General features: G+C 38.5%; 1 protein-coding gene and 1 pseudogene across 1 annotated transcript in view; both read left to right on the forward strand.

The window, feature by feature from the left end:
- LOC129746885 (uncharacterized) overlaps positions 1–15,651 on the forward strand; it is an 80,029-nt gene that overhangs the window by 12,533 nt on the left and 51,845 nt on the right. The window lies entirely within an intron of this gene.
- Positions 9,290–9,902, forward strand: LOC129746886 (ubiquitin-conjugating enzyme E2 Q2-like; annotated as a pseudogene).

The raw sequence follows: 15,651 nt of genomic DNA on the forward strand, positions 1-15,651 counted from the left end.
GCCGTCGATCGTGACCTTGTTACTACTGGACAAGCGGGTTCGGTCGGTCTCGGATCCGCAGGCCAGCATGTACTTCGTCTTGGACGTATTAATCATCAACCCAATCCTTCCTGCTTCGCGTTTCAGTTTGCGGTAGATGTCTTCCACCGCCGCAGATGATCTGCCGACTATATCAATGTCATCGGCAAAGCAGATAAGTTGACTGGATCTGTTGAAAATCGTGCCCCGCATTTCGCCCACCGCTCGTCGAATAACACCTTCTAGCGCCACGTTGAACATCATGAAGGATAGACCATCACCTTGTCGAAGCCCCCTGCGCGATCCGAATGAACTCGACAATTCACCCGAAATCCGCACACAGCACTGCGTTCCATCCATCGTCGCCTTGATCAGTCTAATCAGCTTCCCGGAAAAGCCGTTCTCGTCCATGATTTTCCATAGCTCGTTACGGTCGATCGTGTCGTATGCGGCTTTGAAGTCGATGAATAGATGATGCGTAGGGACTTGGTGTTCACGGCATTTTTGGAGGATTTGCCGTAATGTGAATATCTGGTCCGTCGTAGACCGTCCCTCCATGAAGCCGGCCTGATGACTTCCCACGAATCTGTTTGCTTGTGGCGTTAGGCGGCGGAGTAGGATTCGGGACAACACTTTGTAGGCGGCATTGAGGACAGTGATCGCTCGATAGTTCTCACAGTCCAATTTGTCGCCCTTCTTGAACTTTTGTTTTATAAATATCGAATTTGGGGTCAGGGGTCGGCAAAAGGGGTCGTCCATAATAATATTATGGATATTATTCAATATTTTTGTGATATTGAAGTTATTATTCATCGGATTGAGAAGAAAATTTGCACTCGGATGTTTTTAGGGACGGGCAATCGATTGCCGTTATAAAATTTTGTGTAAGGGGTCAGCCAAAGGGGTCGTCCGTATTCACTGTTAGCTATTTTTGCGATATTGGCGTTATTTTTCATAGGATTAAAAATAAAATTTGCGACGGATATTTTAGGGACATGCAATTGATTGCTGGTATCAAATTTTGTGTAAGGGACCAGCCAAAGGGGTCGTCCATATTGACTGTTCGCTATTTTTGCGATATTGACGATATTATACATCGGATTCAGATGAAAATTGGTACACGAGAATTTTTAATAACGTGCAAATTTTTTTGTGATATTGACGTTATTATACATCGGATTGAGGTGAAAATTTGTACAAAGGAATTACATTGGGGACGGACAATCATTCCAATTATCCAATTTTGGGTCAGGGGTCGGCCAAAGGGGTCGTCCATATTAACTTTTCACTGTTTTTTTTTTTTGCGATATTGACGTTATTATGCAATGGATTGTTTTGAAAATTTGCACACGGGAATTTTGAGGAAAGGGCAATAGATTTCAGAAATCAAATTCGTAAAAGAGGCCACGGGGGTTGGGACGGTCAATTGATTTCTGATTTCAATATTTATATCATAGGACAAAAAGGGAGTCTTCAATATTAACTGTTAAATTTGTTTTAGCAACAATTACGTGAGCTTTTATCGCATCAAGACGAAATTTCATATTCGGGTTTTTTTGGCACGGTCGATTGATTCCTGATTTTGAATTTAGTAGCAAACGACAGAAAAAGTGATCGAACATATAATGTGTTCAACAAGTTGCAATGATTGCTCAACAATGCATTCGAAAATGCGTCTGGAAAATGCCTGACAATTGACATTCATTTCAACTGTTCATGACATATTATAAATTGAAAGCGAAACGGAGTTCGTATGGGATCAGCTAGTACTATATAAAAATAAATCTTTGTATTTGCCTATCTTTATATGTTTGTAAATGTTTTCTATTTAAAGTTTTTATAGTTAATATGAAATGATGCGTAATATTTTGAAACATTATTGAAAAAAATATAACAAATCATGCAGACCTATATGTACAAGAATTTTCTACAATGTCATTCGAAGGGTTTGAAATTTAACTGCCATTTCTCTTTAAGTTTAATACGAAGTGTATGGGTAATACTAGCTGACCCGGTGTGCTTTGCAACTCATTTCAAAATCAACGAAATTTGTGAAAATTATTTAATATTTGCTTAGTTTATTATATATAACATTAAACTCGTAATGTAACACAATAATGCTTTTCTGACAATATTCAGCAACACTTCATTTTTCCGATATTAAAAGTCCAAGAAAAAATCCGGAAAAACATGCTCCGGAAAAAAGACATCATCAGCTACGAAATGCTAATAAAATATTTCACTTAGTGTCCGAGGTGATATAGCTCAGTTGGCAAGTCTGTTGCCTCCTGAGCCGATGTCCGCGAGTTCAAGCCCAAGAGTAAACATCGAACGCAGTTGTACCGGATAGTTTTTCAATAACGATCCGCCAACTGCAACGTTGATAAAGTCGCGAATGCCATAATGATGGTAAAACGACTATAATCGAAACAAAAAAAAAACTTAGTGTCCGAGAAAGTTGAAGCTAGAGCTCTAGTTGCGTACAAATTATAATTAAAATTTCCTCAAAGTTCCCGTTTTAAGCATATTTGGAAAAAAGAATTAAAAAAAGAAAACGTCAATCACTTTTTCTCAAAAGTTAAAATTACTCACGGTCCTAGGGAAAGTTTATCATTAGGTTAAAACCGTGTTTTCCAAACATTTGTAACGTTCTTCCCAAAAGTGCAAAAATTTATTTAAGAATTTATTACCTTTTTAAAAAATTGATCAACCGAGAACTGATAGTGTCAAAAACTATATAAATATTTTGAATCATCGCCCCAAAATTACCTAATCAAAATTTACTTTTTTGTTTTTTTGTTCCTCAGATGATTTTTAGCCTTGTAAAATTTAAATTTTGCCCTGGAAAAAACTTTCAATGAAAAACTTAATTGACGTGGATAATCTAAAAAAAAACTTATTTTGGCAAATTTCCTTGGTGCCAAAGCTTTTCAAACTAGTTCATTACTTATCTGCTCTGCTCTGCTTCAAGATTACGTCCAATTCTCAGTCTAAAACTTGTTCTAAATATTATTAACGTAAAATAATGATAAGCTACTTTTGATAAAAGCAAGAGGTACCGTAAAAAGGGGCATCATGCAACAGCGGGGTTTGATGCAACATTTATATAACACCACACTGAATCAATTTTTAATTTAATGTATTGTAATAAAGTTATCTTGTAATGATTACAAAATGATGATGACATAATTTCTCGCATCTTTATTTAATTTTTTGAAATTTTTCATTTTTATATAAAAATTGAAAAATTGAGCAATAAATGTACAAATTTTAACATATTTTTCGAACAATCATCCAATGTTTTTAAATAAAAATTTTTATAATTCAGTTATGTGTCTAGGGTAAAATGCAACAAAATGCAAATCAAATAAACACCACGTAGATCTCGTTTCCATGTGCTGCAATATGAATGTTTTGCATCACGCGTTAGTAAACATTGAAATTGCATTCATCCAAACATTTATTTTCATGATTTCAGCTAGTAGAATTTTTTGTAGTATTTTTCTACCCCTAAATGTATGCAGCATCCCCATTTTAAGAAAAAAAAATTAGTTTTTAAAGACCAAAAAATTACTGTAATTGGTGTTTTCATGCGTAATAGTCTTTAAGGCATCGCAAATATATCAAAAACTATAAATTTTCATACGTGTTCATATGTTTGTTACAAGTTACCTCGTTTTCTAAGGAGGGTGAAAATCTCATGTTATTAGAAAATTAAAAATAATTAAAGAAACCAAGAATTTTTCTAACTACGCCAATTTGATGTCCCATCATCCTTAAAACTTTTGATGCATAAGGGGAACGATTAACTGTGATCATTTTTTTTAGAAGCCGTTGAAATTGAAAATTGTTGCATGTTGCTCCGGTTGACGGTATAACATAATCGTAAATTGAACATCAATCCACAGATATTCATGTTGTTCTTTTGCCAAAAATTCTTCCAAATTAAACTTATTTCCAATTTGACAAAGCCGAATTGGAACCACATTTTTGATAAACAGATGATGAAATCAATGTGATATAATGCAATTGCTAGAAATTTCGATCAATATTCTTCCGAGAGCCAAAACAACACAACAGCCCCGTCCCAACCAATCTACATAGATAAATGGCAAACCTCTTGAGAGTCACGTGTCACGATTCAGAACATGCAATCGCTAGATGCCGGACCTAAGAGAATCTGAATATTGATCATTTATTCAAATTTCCAGAATCATAAAAAATAAATCTGCCCGAATGTTTCGTCATCAAACCATGATTTGGCCGAAACTAATGATATTGGAATTTGCTGTTGTTTTTCAAATGGGATTGGTTCCAAGAAAAAAGAGAAACTGGAAGCTTATCCAGAATTTGTTCGACATGTGAATCATATGCTGTGTTGAAATTTGAAAATCTCACGAGAAAAGGCTTTTCAAACTCATTTTTTTGGGTACTCTGAATTCATAAACCAGTTACAATTCTTAGCAATTTTGCTGATTCCTCTCTAGAAACACCAATTCATAAAACTGCTAAGATTGCACAATGCGTGGCCCTTCTCTTGGAAAATTATTGGTACCAGTCAGCTCAAAACGCTGCACAGCTGTTGCCTGAAACATCCATTCAGTAGAGAAGGGACGCGAAAAAAAAAACCATAAGTGAGAAGATGGCGCCAATCACGAAAAATCATAACCATGTTTGGCCAATGAAAACGGCGGGAGGGTGCAGAGTTCGGGAGGGGTTAATTTGCCATAAATTTGGGTCTTACAGTCAATCCACGCAAATCGATGATTGTCTTTTATCGCTCTCGATTTGTGCGAGAACGGAATTGGAAATGTGTGTGCTTCGAGTGGTGGAGATTTTCCTTACCATCGACCTATGAGCTGCGATGGAGTCCGGTGGGTCAAAACGCACTTTTGTAGTTAACCGTGGGTAAATTTTGATTTTATCTATGTAGCTTATATTATTTATATAATCTAGAATTAGTCCGAGATAATTCGAGGTAGAAGTTGCTCTACATTTGTGGCAAACAAAGATATATTACAAATTAGAAAATTGTTAAAAAAACATGTTTTTCTTTTCTTACTCGAGTGCTCGATTAATGCTTAAAAATGTCCTTTCTTCTTTCCACCCCCAATATGCAAAAGAGGCGGGGGTTTCTGACCCGACCCTGTATTCGAAGAAGACAACGGAGCTCTCCAGCCTGTGCTATCAGGCAAGTACCAATTTTTAAATTCTGATGCGTTAAGTGATCGTCCCTCGCCTTACAGAATCCGCCTTGATCATAGAAACTTTGCTGACGGTGTACGCCTCTACTATCAGAACGTTCGTGGCTTAAAATCGAAAATCTCTTAATGTTTCGTCTCCACATCAGAGCTCGGTTATGACATCTACGCTTTCACCGAAACCTGGCTTGACGCAACAGTACCATCCAGTCAACTTTTCTGCCCAGATTACACCATGTTTCGATGCGATAGAAATGGCTCTAATAGCTGTCGTAGTCGGGGCGGTGGAGGGCTTATAGTCGTGTCAAGTTAGTTTAGCTCGTCCATAGTCACTTTTTGTAATAGCAGTAGCATAGAAAATTTTTGGGCAAAAATGTCCAATGAACAGTTCATTTTTATTCGGTTTATCGTATATCCCACCTAAAAGAAGTCAGGATAGCTCAGTGTTAAATTTGCATGTTGAGGCTTTATCAGATGCTAGATTAAAAAAGCTAACATGCGGTATTATTTTCTTTGGTGATTTGAATTATTGTGGGTTCCTGGTCATAGCAACAAATTGGTGGTCGATTCTGCTTCAGTACTTAATATGGGTAGTGCTACTTTTTTGGACGGCACTGTATTGAATGGACTTCATCAACGAAATGGTGTACAAAACCTTCAAAATCGGACGTTGGATTTGGTTTTCACGGACGAATTAATCTTGTGCCCATGGCTCGACCTCCACTCAGACCTCCTTGGACTAATCCTCGTTTTAAACGATTGAAACAGCTGAGCTCGAAATTGCTACGAGCATTTACTAATTCTAGATGCCCATTCATTAAATTAAACTTAACGATGCTACCAGAAAATATCGGATCTAAAATCGATTATGCTATCGCCGTTATGTAAATAGTACTCAAAATGAACTTCGTCGGAACCCGAAAAAGTTTTGGAATTTCATGAATAACAAACGAAAGGAATCCGGTCTACCTGCTAAGGTACATTTAGATGACAGAATTGCTAAATCAGCTGCTGAAAAATGTTTTCTTTTTGCAAAGCATTTCTCCAGTGTATTTTAAATTCAATCGCCCACTGAAGATCAAATTAGCGCTGCTGTCACACGATTGCCCACCGATGTATTAAATCTCGACGTGTTTGTTGTTAGCGAGGAAATGTTTTTTGAGGCTATAAAAAATTTGAAGTACTCTACCTCAGCAGAATGGAATACCTGCGTGTGTATTAAAAAAGTGTTGCACTTTACTTGTAAAGCCCCTTACTTGTATTTTCAACCAGTCCTTACAACAACATCAGTTTCCTGCCACCTGGAAAAAATCCTTCATGAGCCTAATCTTTAAAAAGGGTGATAAGCAAGAGGTGTGCAATTATCAAGGTATCACATCGCTAGCTGCCTGCTCGAAGGTCTTAGAGAGAATTGTCAACGATGTAATGTTTTCAGCCTGCCGGAACTGGATTTCGGACAATCAACACGGTTTTTTCTGAAACGCTCGGTTATGTCCAACCTAGCAGTGTTTACATCATTCTGCATATCCAATATGGATTGTGGCAAACAAGTTGACGCAATTTACACGGACATCAATGAATCACTTATTTTTACTTTTAAAGTTAAAACGCCTGGGATTATCTGAGAGATTAGACGCCTGGATCAGAAGCTACTTAAGTAATCGTCATCTTGCTGTCAAAATCGGATCCTCCGAATCTCCAGACTTAATTTCGACATCAGGGGTACCACAAGGAAGTAATTTGGGCCCTTTATTGTTCACCCTGTTCAGTAATGATTTTAACATGCTGCTTGTTGGATGCGGAGTACTCATGTACGCGGACGATTTGAAAATTATTTTGATCGTTAACAGCTTGATATTACAGCGATTCCTCGATATTGTTGTAAATTGGTGTGCTGTTAACCTACTGGCCTTAAGCGTCTCTAAGTGCTGTATCATAACATTTGGACGCAAGAAACTTCCATTATGGTACGCCTACAATATCCAGGGTGAATTTTTACATCGTGTTGATCCAATAAAGGACCTTGGCGTTGTTTTGGATAGTCATATAACATTTAAGCGTCACTACCAGGGTTGGTAAAACACGCCCGTCTCGCTTGACCCGACTAGTTTTGTTTCACCAAACGACCGGCACCGTACTCAATTGACGGAGCCTCACTACTCGCATGGCGGATAAAGCACGACAACAATCAACATTTCTCCGTCATGCTACTGGCGAAGCCCCTACACATGGTCAAATTTCTTCTGAGAGTGACAGGCATGTTGGCATTCGTCCTATCACGGCGAATGTAAACAACACACGCGTTGCAATTAGACGCTAAGAGTTTTACATGTATATAAACAAGCGGGTTACGCATAATAAAGTCATTCCAGTTTTGACATTCAAACAGTGTGTTTCTCTCCTTTCCACTCCGAAAGTGCTCCCTGTCTAACAGTTTATGGGCCCAGCACTAGTAGAAAGGAGGAGAAGAGTGGAATCGGTAGTGGTATCCAGCCAGGAGGAAACCAATGGAAGGGCAAGCCAGCGCCGGGAATCCAGAGGAACGTCGTCGAGCCAGAACCGTGTAAGGTTTTCGGACCAGGAGCCTGGTAGGTCGTCGGACCGGGAAGCCAGCTGGAGGTCAACAAGCAAAGAGACACGGGAGGGAGGTCGTCGGACAGGTGCTTTGGAAAGTCGTTTGGCAGGAGCCATTGGAAGCGGACCGGAATCACTTGTGGGTCGTCGTGCCGGAAGCCATGGAAGGTTGGCGGGCCGGAACCGTGGAAGGTCGTCAAGTTGGAAGCCAGATAATGATCGTCGGATCTGGAACCTCTGGAGGACTTACGAGCCGAGAAACATGGGAGGTCGTCAAGCCGGTGCCATGGAAGGGCGTCGGACCGGAACACCAAGTGGAGGTCGTTGGGCTGGAGCCACTGGGAGGCGTCAGGTCTCAGGAGGAGCGTCGAGGCGGAGAGTTTCATTTCGCTGCGAAGGGTCGTGCGAGCCGTGAGAAACGGCATCGGTGGCAGGAAGGGTGCCAGGCCAGACGGAAGGTTGTCATCGAGCGAACCGGAGGATGGTAGTCGAACGAAACCGGAAGAAGGGTCGTTGAAGTGAAGGCGACAGTTAAGGATGGTCCGGTACGTTGCTGAGTTTTGAACAGCGTGTGTTGAGGAGGAGTGTTGGCATTCGTCCTATCACGGCGAATGTAAACAACACACGCAGTTGCAATTAGACGCTAAGAGTTTTACATGTATATAAACAAGCGGATTACGCATAATAAAGTCATTTCAGTTTTGACATTCAAACAGTGCGTTTCTCTCCTTTCCACTCCGAAAGTGCTCCCTGTCTAACAAGGCAAACCTCTTCACACTTCGACCGGCTGCAGACGGCAGGTACAACAAATTGACCGACTTGCTGGCAGAGAGCAACAATAGCATTAAAAACTGAAAACGGGCTTGCTGGCAGGAGTAACAATAATAATAAATGCGTTTCTTTTTCGTCTTCAGTTCGGTCGATGACTCGTTCGAATGCGATTGGTAAATGCTTGACTAAGAATATTTTTTTAGCTTCAAACGACTGGGGGTTGAGTGACTGGAGAACGAAGTGACTGGCGTATAAGGAACAGTCAATTGAGTTTGACTGACCAAGAGGCTCAACAGTCACAGTCATTTGACTAATGACGATGACTGATGCCAACCCTGGTCACTACTGTGCTACAGATATTAGGCTAAAGAATTTGTTAGAAGTTAGGTCAAAGAATTTTATCGAAATATATCTAGAATATTTTCTTTTCACGAAAACTTACATTGAATAGGAATAGGGGATTAGGGAAACCGCTGAAGAAGACCAAAATGCTGTCGATGACGCCATCAACATCTGAAAGTGTGGAGCCAACTCGGGAATTAACGAGAACAAGAAGGAAATCAACGAGGGGAAGAAACTATACTGGATTAATGGACGAAGCGGACGGAGCGGAAAAGCTCAATCGGAAAATGGGCATGGAAACGAAAAAAAAAACACAGAGAGGGTGACGTCAAGCGAAAGCGATCAGGACAGCGAAGGCGAGGAGGATCTTGGCACGGGGTAGAGCCAAGAAAGGCAAAATGGAAGTAGAAGATCTAGCAACTCTAGAAAGACTAAGTCAAAGTTAACGACAAGATTATCTGAAGGGATCATTCTCAGGTTCGGTACATGCGACCGATCGGCTGATGAAGGAACTACGGGACATCTACCGGTCCGATTCGTTCAAGAGCAACATGTACTCGATAGAGCTGGTCAACGTTTTGATTTACGAGTGGAACGGCTGATGTCGGTCAACCCGGACAGCCCATTGCACAACGATCTTGTCCTGCTGAAGAAGAAGGAGGGGCAAGGACAGCATCCTGCTCAACATCATCTTGAAGGAGAGGCATCTATTCGAGCCACAGTTCGTTCGGGTCGTTCGTTCGGCGGTTACGTACTGGTGGGTGGTGAAATCTGTATGGAGTGGTTCACGGAACAAGGCTAGAGTTCACGGTCGAGGCGGTTATAATGCAGAAAACGGCCACTCTAGTCAAGGGTACAGCTCGAATACAATTTGGTGTGACCAAGAATCATTCATAGGGCCAGGTCAGCTTGGCGCGAGCACAGCAGAGTTTCAAATCGTTGGTCCAAATCCACAAGAAAAACGGCTGGTTCACTCCGCCAAAGGAGGACGGATAAAAGCAAATTGAACGGGCTTAAGCAGCTGCAATCGGAACAGCAGTAAACCAGCAAACTATCCTAATCTTTACAGTAGCAAACAGCGACTGGAAGAACAGAGACAACAACCGTAGCAGATGAGCCCCAGCCAACACACAGATTGGGAAAATAACAAGCCAGCAACAGGAACGATAAAAAGGATGACTCAGCAATTCAGTTAACTACACCGCAAGTTTGGAGTTCAACCAAGGACGGCATTTTGGATCTTCGATTAGCTAGATAAAATTTAGATTCCTGCGCTCCCCTGTTTTGAAGCTATACTCTTCTAGAATAGCCTCAAACTCAGATAGTAGGGGGAGATGTAACGGACCTGAGGCCAATTCCAATGCAAAGTAGGTTTGCAAAAGGTTATTGGCCAGGGTACCGAGAAGTGAACACTGCTACTCATCAGTTTTGTTTTTTTTTATCAACTTTGTCAGCAAGAATTCAAGTGGGTCTGGGACCCAGAAGAGTTCTTGAAGGCAAGTCAATTGGAAAAAAAACAGGTGTTGACTGAGTAGCCAAAAAGAGAAATAAAGAGAGAATGAACTAAGTTCTGTTCAGAATGAACTAAGTTCATTTCTTTTAAAATATATATAAGAAAAAAATTAGAATTAATAAAGGAGATGGGATGAATAAACCCAAGAGGTTTAAAATCCCAAATAAAACAACAAAACAAACAAATTAATAAAGGAGTGAGTTGTGGAACGAACTCAAACGTGGTAATTTATTAGATGACCGCTCCCGCTATATAGGCCGGGTTGTACAACTTGAAGAGGCTAACCGAATGCTGGGGTTTGTCATACGTCTGAGTAAAGAATTTACAGATCCTGTTTGTCTACGAGCTCTGTATTGTTGCCTGGTCCGTGCAATATAAGAATCTGTAAATCTGGTGTAGTGGCCATTTGAAGCTACATGGGTAGGCGTTGTGAAGCGATTCAACGGAAATTCGTTCGTTATGCTCTGCGTGAACTACCGTGGGATAATCTTCGGAACCTGACACCTTATGCAAAACGTTGCACTTTGCTTGGCCTTCACACGCTATTTGAGCGAAAATTCTCAGAAACGAAATCGACTGTTCTTGGATAATTTCCCGCTGTATTATTTATGCCCCACAAAGAGCTCTGCGAAATCGTGACTTACTTTCACTGGAATCGAGAAATACACGCTATGGCAGCAACGACCCCTTACGTTCCGCAAAAATAAGCTTCTTACGCCATTATACTCTCTTTGATTTTAATGTCTCAACTGCAACATTTAAACGCTTGATCGAATCTAACAAACGCGACCAGCTAAGAAACAACTCATTAAAAAACTCATAATGTTCGTTTAGTTAGACCTAGATTTAAGTAAACCATTAAGACACTTACGTCAGATGTTCTTTTTTTTAAACTATAAACAATAAACAATAATCATTCCCGTTTTTCGTTCCTATAAGCCCTCTCATATCTAATTTGGTTTCATTGGATGATAAATTCTTAAGCGATACATCAAAATTATAAGGAACCCCCCTATCCTTTCTGCAAGGCGGAAGGCTTTATAACAATCTTAGAAACATACATATGTCGTACCCAAAAACCTTCCCATGCCAAATTTGATTCCATTAGCTTGATTATTTTTTTAGTTATGTCAATAAAATTGTTTCAGGGCTCCTCCCACCAACGTACTCAATGGAAGAAGGGTGGTGCATCAAATAAAAATAGAACCATTTCCAGTGCCCTAATTTTTTCAAAGTGAAATGCATTGAAAAGTCTCGTCTGTGTTTTCCGGATTTGAAAACGGAGAAAAAAAATGATATATTTGATGCCTGATGATCAGTGGAAGCTGAAGATCAGTCAGTGTTTCATACCGAATGACACCGTGAAGGGCTAAATATACGAAAAAGATTGCCTCCTAATGCGACCATTTTCTCTGTATAGCACTTCAAAAGGTCCCTCAAATGATATACTCTGTTTTGATTGGATCTGTCATTACGTGAAAACTGTCGTGGAGTGATTATAATGTTGTTTTTGTGCCGATAGAAGACAATCGACCAAATTTGTCATAGCTTCGACCAGATTGAAAACTTTCAGTAATTTTGAAGGTCAATCAGAAGGAAACAGAAAATTTAATCAAAAATGGCCTTGATTTGGAAAAGGATGGTTCATAGTTTACATTATAGTTGGCGCTCGTGGTGCCCAATAATATGGGCGAAAAACTTTTTCATTTGACGCTCTTTCAAAATCCACTTTTTAGAACGACTTAAAAATTTGCACCTATAGATAAACATGACATTATTAGGCAGCTTCGCTAAAAATTTCATAAATTTCCATTCATGCGTACAAAAGTTATTCACAAAACCAAGTGTTGTGGGAAATTGGTCTTCTAGGATGAAAATCTAAGGTGCAACCAAAATAACAAATTAACTAAATAGAATGGCAAAATATACGTATGCAAGTGGTTAAAATGGCTGAAAGGTAAAAAAAGCGTTATCGGCTGTGCTCTCGTGGATGCGAGTTTTTCAATACGCCAAGTAATGTGAGAAAGTCAGTTATTGCTCAAAGAGAATTTAGTTAAAACAGAGTTGAAAAAGGCGCCTACTTAGGCGTGCTTGGATCTGCGAAAGTTTGAATGAGCAATGGATAAAGAAGTGGGTGGAAGGAAGTGGAATAGTATGATTCAGCATAAATCTGGTGAGATTGAGTGGTGAAAAAAATCCTGTATGCAGAAAAATATTTTGAAAAGGGGAAAAGAGAAAATTTCAAATGACGAAAGTTGGCGAAATGATGTAAAATTAAAAATTGTTGAAAGAGAAAACAGCGTCATGAAATCTTTCATAAAGCAGTGAATAATAAAATTTCGTTCGACGAGAGTGTGTAAGTTCTATTGCTTTTTCAAATTATGATGAGTCGAATTGTGAGGAGGTGATTAAGAAGAAATGCGGATTGGCTTCCTCATTAAACTGAAGGCTTTATATTGAAATCATTGCCCATTGCAAGCTCATGGAGCTTTTACCTCTCTTGATATTTTGTTTTCTTTTATAGAAAGACGCAAGTTTATTCAGGTGCCAGCTGGCCAGGTATATACACGGATACAGGAATTCCTGTAGTGAATGTATAATATTGAAAACATAATACAACATGCCGGGTATGGAATTTGGGAATGGTCTTGAAAATTATTTTGTATCTGGGGATTTTTTTTTATTATCTGACGGGTTTGCGCCGGGGGTCTTCAGATTTTCCCCAAAATTGAAAATACGGTTCATTTTTGCGACTTAAAAACACATGTATTTTTTCAGATTTCTAACATTTTTATTTTTTGAGTTAGCTTCGGTTAGATTATTTTGTCAATAAAAAATAACCATTTTTCAAAGCTACATAACTCTGTTATTTTTCATCGGAAATTATAAAATAGCACATCAAAATGCATTGAAATTTTATCAGCTTTCCAAATAAATTAGTTGAAAAAAGATAAACAAAGACCTTCAACATGAAAAGTTGTAAATAAACTTTAAATGGCGTCTAAAAGTACCGTCTGCACCACCGAATGTTTTGCAAATAATACCATCGAATAGCTTAATTTATGATGCAACTTTCATCTGAAGACACCAAAGTGGGCCATCAACTCCTTGAAGAGTTATGAAAGAAATAATGACGATAAATCTCTTTTTTTGCGACGAAAACAAACAATGGTCGAACAACTGCACTCACATATGGAGATAGTGCGCACTTCTAACAACATGGAAACAAAAGAACTTATCAAGGCAGGTAAAAACTCTACTTTTTTGTGCTTTGTAGACTGCCCCTATTCGCATAACAGTCCCATATGAATTTTCGTCATTTTAGGTCAACATAGGGATTCAAAATAAAACACTAAAAAAAGAGGTTTTGATCTACAAATTTCGAATAAAATAATAATTTGTGGCTGTCCTATATGAAATATACCCGAATAACAGTTCCATATGTGAAATACCACGGATTTGGTTACTTTTCAATGCTTCTTTCGGCGAAATAGTCGTTGATTTATTGCTTTGAATCATTTAAAAAAATTTAACTCACTTGATGTCGAATGATGCACACAAGTTTTCGAAGTTCCTTAGGAATGACTTCCTGAGCGAAAAACTATCGGATGCAATCAAAAATCGTAAAAAGATTCAACTTACAATGTGGAATTCACGATATTTTTCCAAAAGTATGTTTCTTTTTCTGAAAATTGCATTTAGAAGTTCAAAAATGATCAAATTTAAGTCTTAGGAAGTAGCTTGGTGAGAAAAAAATATTCTGTATGGGACTGTTATGCGAGTAGATTTGAAAATGGTTTCAAATATGGTCGATTAACAGTCCCATAATGAATAAAAATAGTGCTCTCGACCTTACCAATAACCCAATTTCGAAAATTTCAGGTCTTACAATTTATAATGACAACCTAGAAACGATTTTCGTTTATGCTGAAAGTGGTGATCACAATTTAAGAATGTATTCCAAAACAGAAAAAGCTGATTTTCTCGCTTGCTTGTTTTTGCATATGGGACTGTTATGAAAGTAGGGGCGGTAGAGTGTTGCAGCTAAACTGACTTCATATTATATCCAAAAATCTAATAACGTATTCGTTTATACCCAGTTTCGCACCAGGTCACAACAAGTTTTGCAAATTTTGCTGTCATTTTTAGAAGTTTATGCGCTCAGTTTTGCATCCATAATTTCCCAGATTTGATTTAAAACGGACGGTGGAACACTGAAGATTCGTTTGTGAGCGATCGAGGTAGCAAAACACTGACGACGAATTATGTTCGTTCTAGTATGGTAAACCTCAAAACTGGGCGAATGGAGAAAACGAATACGGTAAAAGTATCATATTTTCAATGTCATATTACCTACAATGGGAATGATGCTTTCTACAGCCTGAGCTGGCCATACTGAGCTCTTCGATTATTTCTACATTTGTGCCACACTCTTTGTTTTGATCAATGGGAAAGGATTGTGGTGTCCAGTGCTTAGCTCCCGATATAAAAACTATGTAAAGCACGTCTATATTTCATTTTTTAATCACATTCTTGTAATCCCAACACAGGGACTGAACCTTCTACTATTGGCATTGATTATGCTTCACAATGATCTTTGATCGGTTGTAAAAGCAACATTCCCATTATTTGTTATATCACATTAACAATACGATACTAAGAATTTTAGTTAAAATTCAAAGTCAGTTATGCTGCAAACACACTACAAAGCACGAAAAAGTAGTGTTTTTTACCTGCTTTGATAAGTTCTTTTGTTTCCATGTTGTTAGAAGTGCGCACTATCTCCATATGTGAGTGCAGTTGTTCGACCATTTTTTGTTTTCGTCGCAAAAAAAGAGATTTATCGTCATTATTTCTTTCATAACTCTTCAAGGAGTTGATGGCCCACTTTGGTGTCTTCAGATGAAAGTTGCATCATAAATTAAGCTATTCAATGGTATTATTTGCAAAATATTCGGTGGTGCAGACGGTACTTTTAAACGCCATTTAAAGTTTATTTACAATTTTTCATGTTGAAGGTCTTTGTTTATCTTTTTTCAACTAATTTATTTGGAAAGCTGATAAAATTTCAATGCATTTTGATGTGCTATTTTATAATTTCCGATGTAAAATAACTGAGTTATGTAGCTTTGAAAAATGGTTATTTTTTATTGACAAAATAATCTAACCGAAGCTAACTCAAAAAATAAAAATGTTAGAAATCTGAAAAAATACATGTGTTTTCAAGTCGCA

Source organism: Uranotaenia lowii, chromosome 2, assembly GCF_029784155.1.
Source record: "Uranotaenia lowii strain MFRU-FL chromosome 2, ASM2978415v1, whole genome shotgun sequence".
NCBI lineage: Eukaryota > Metazoa > Arthropoda > Insecta > Diptera > Culicidae > Uranotaenia > Uranotaenia lowii.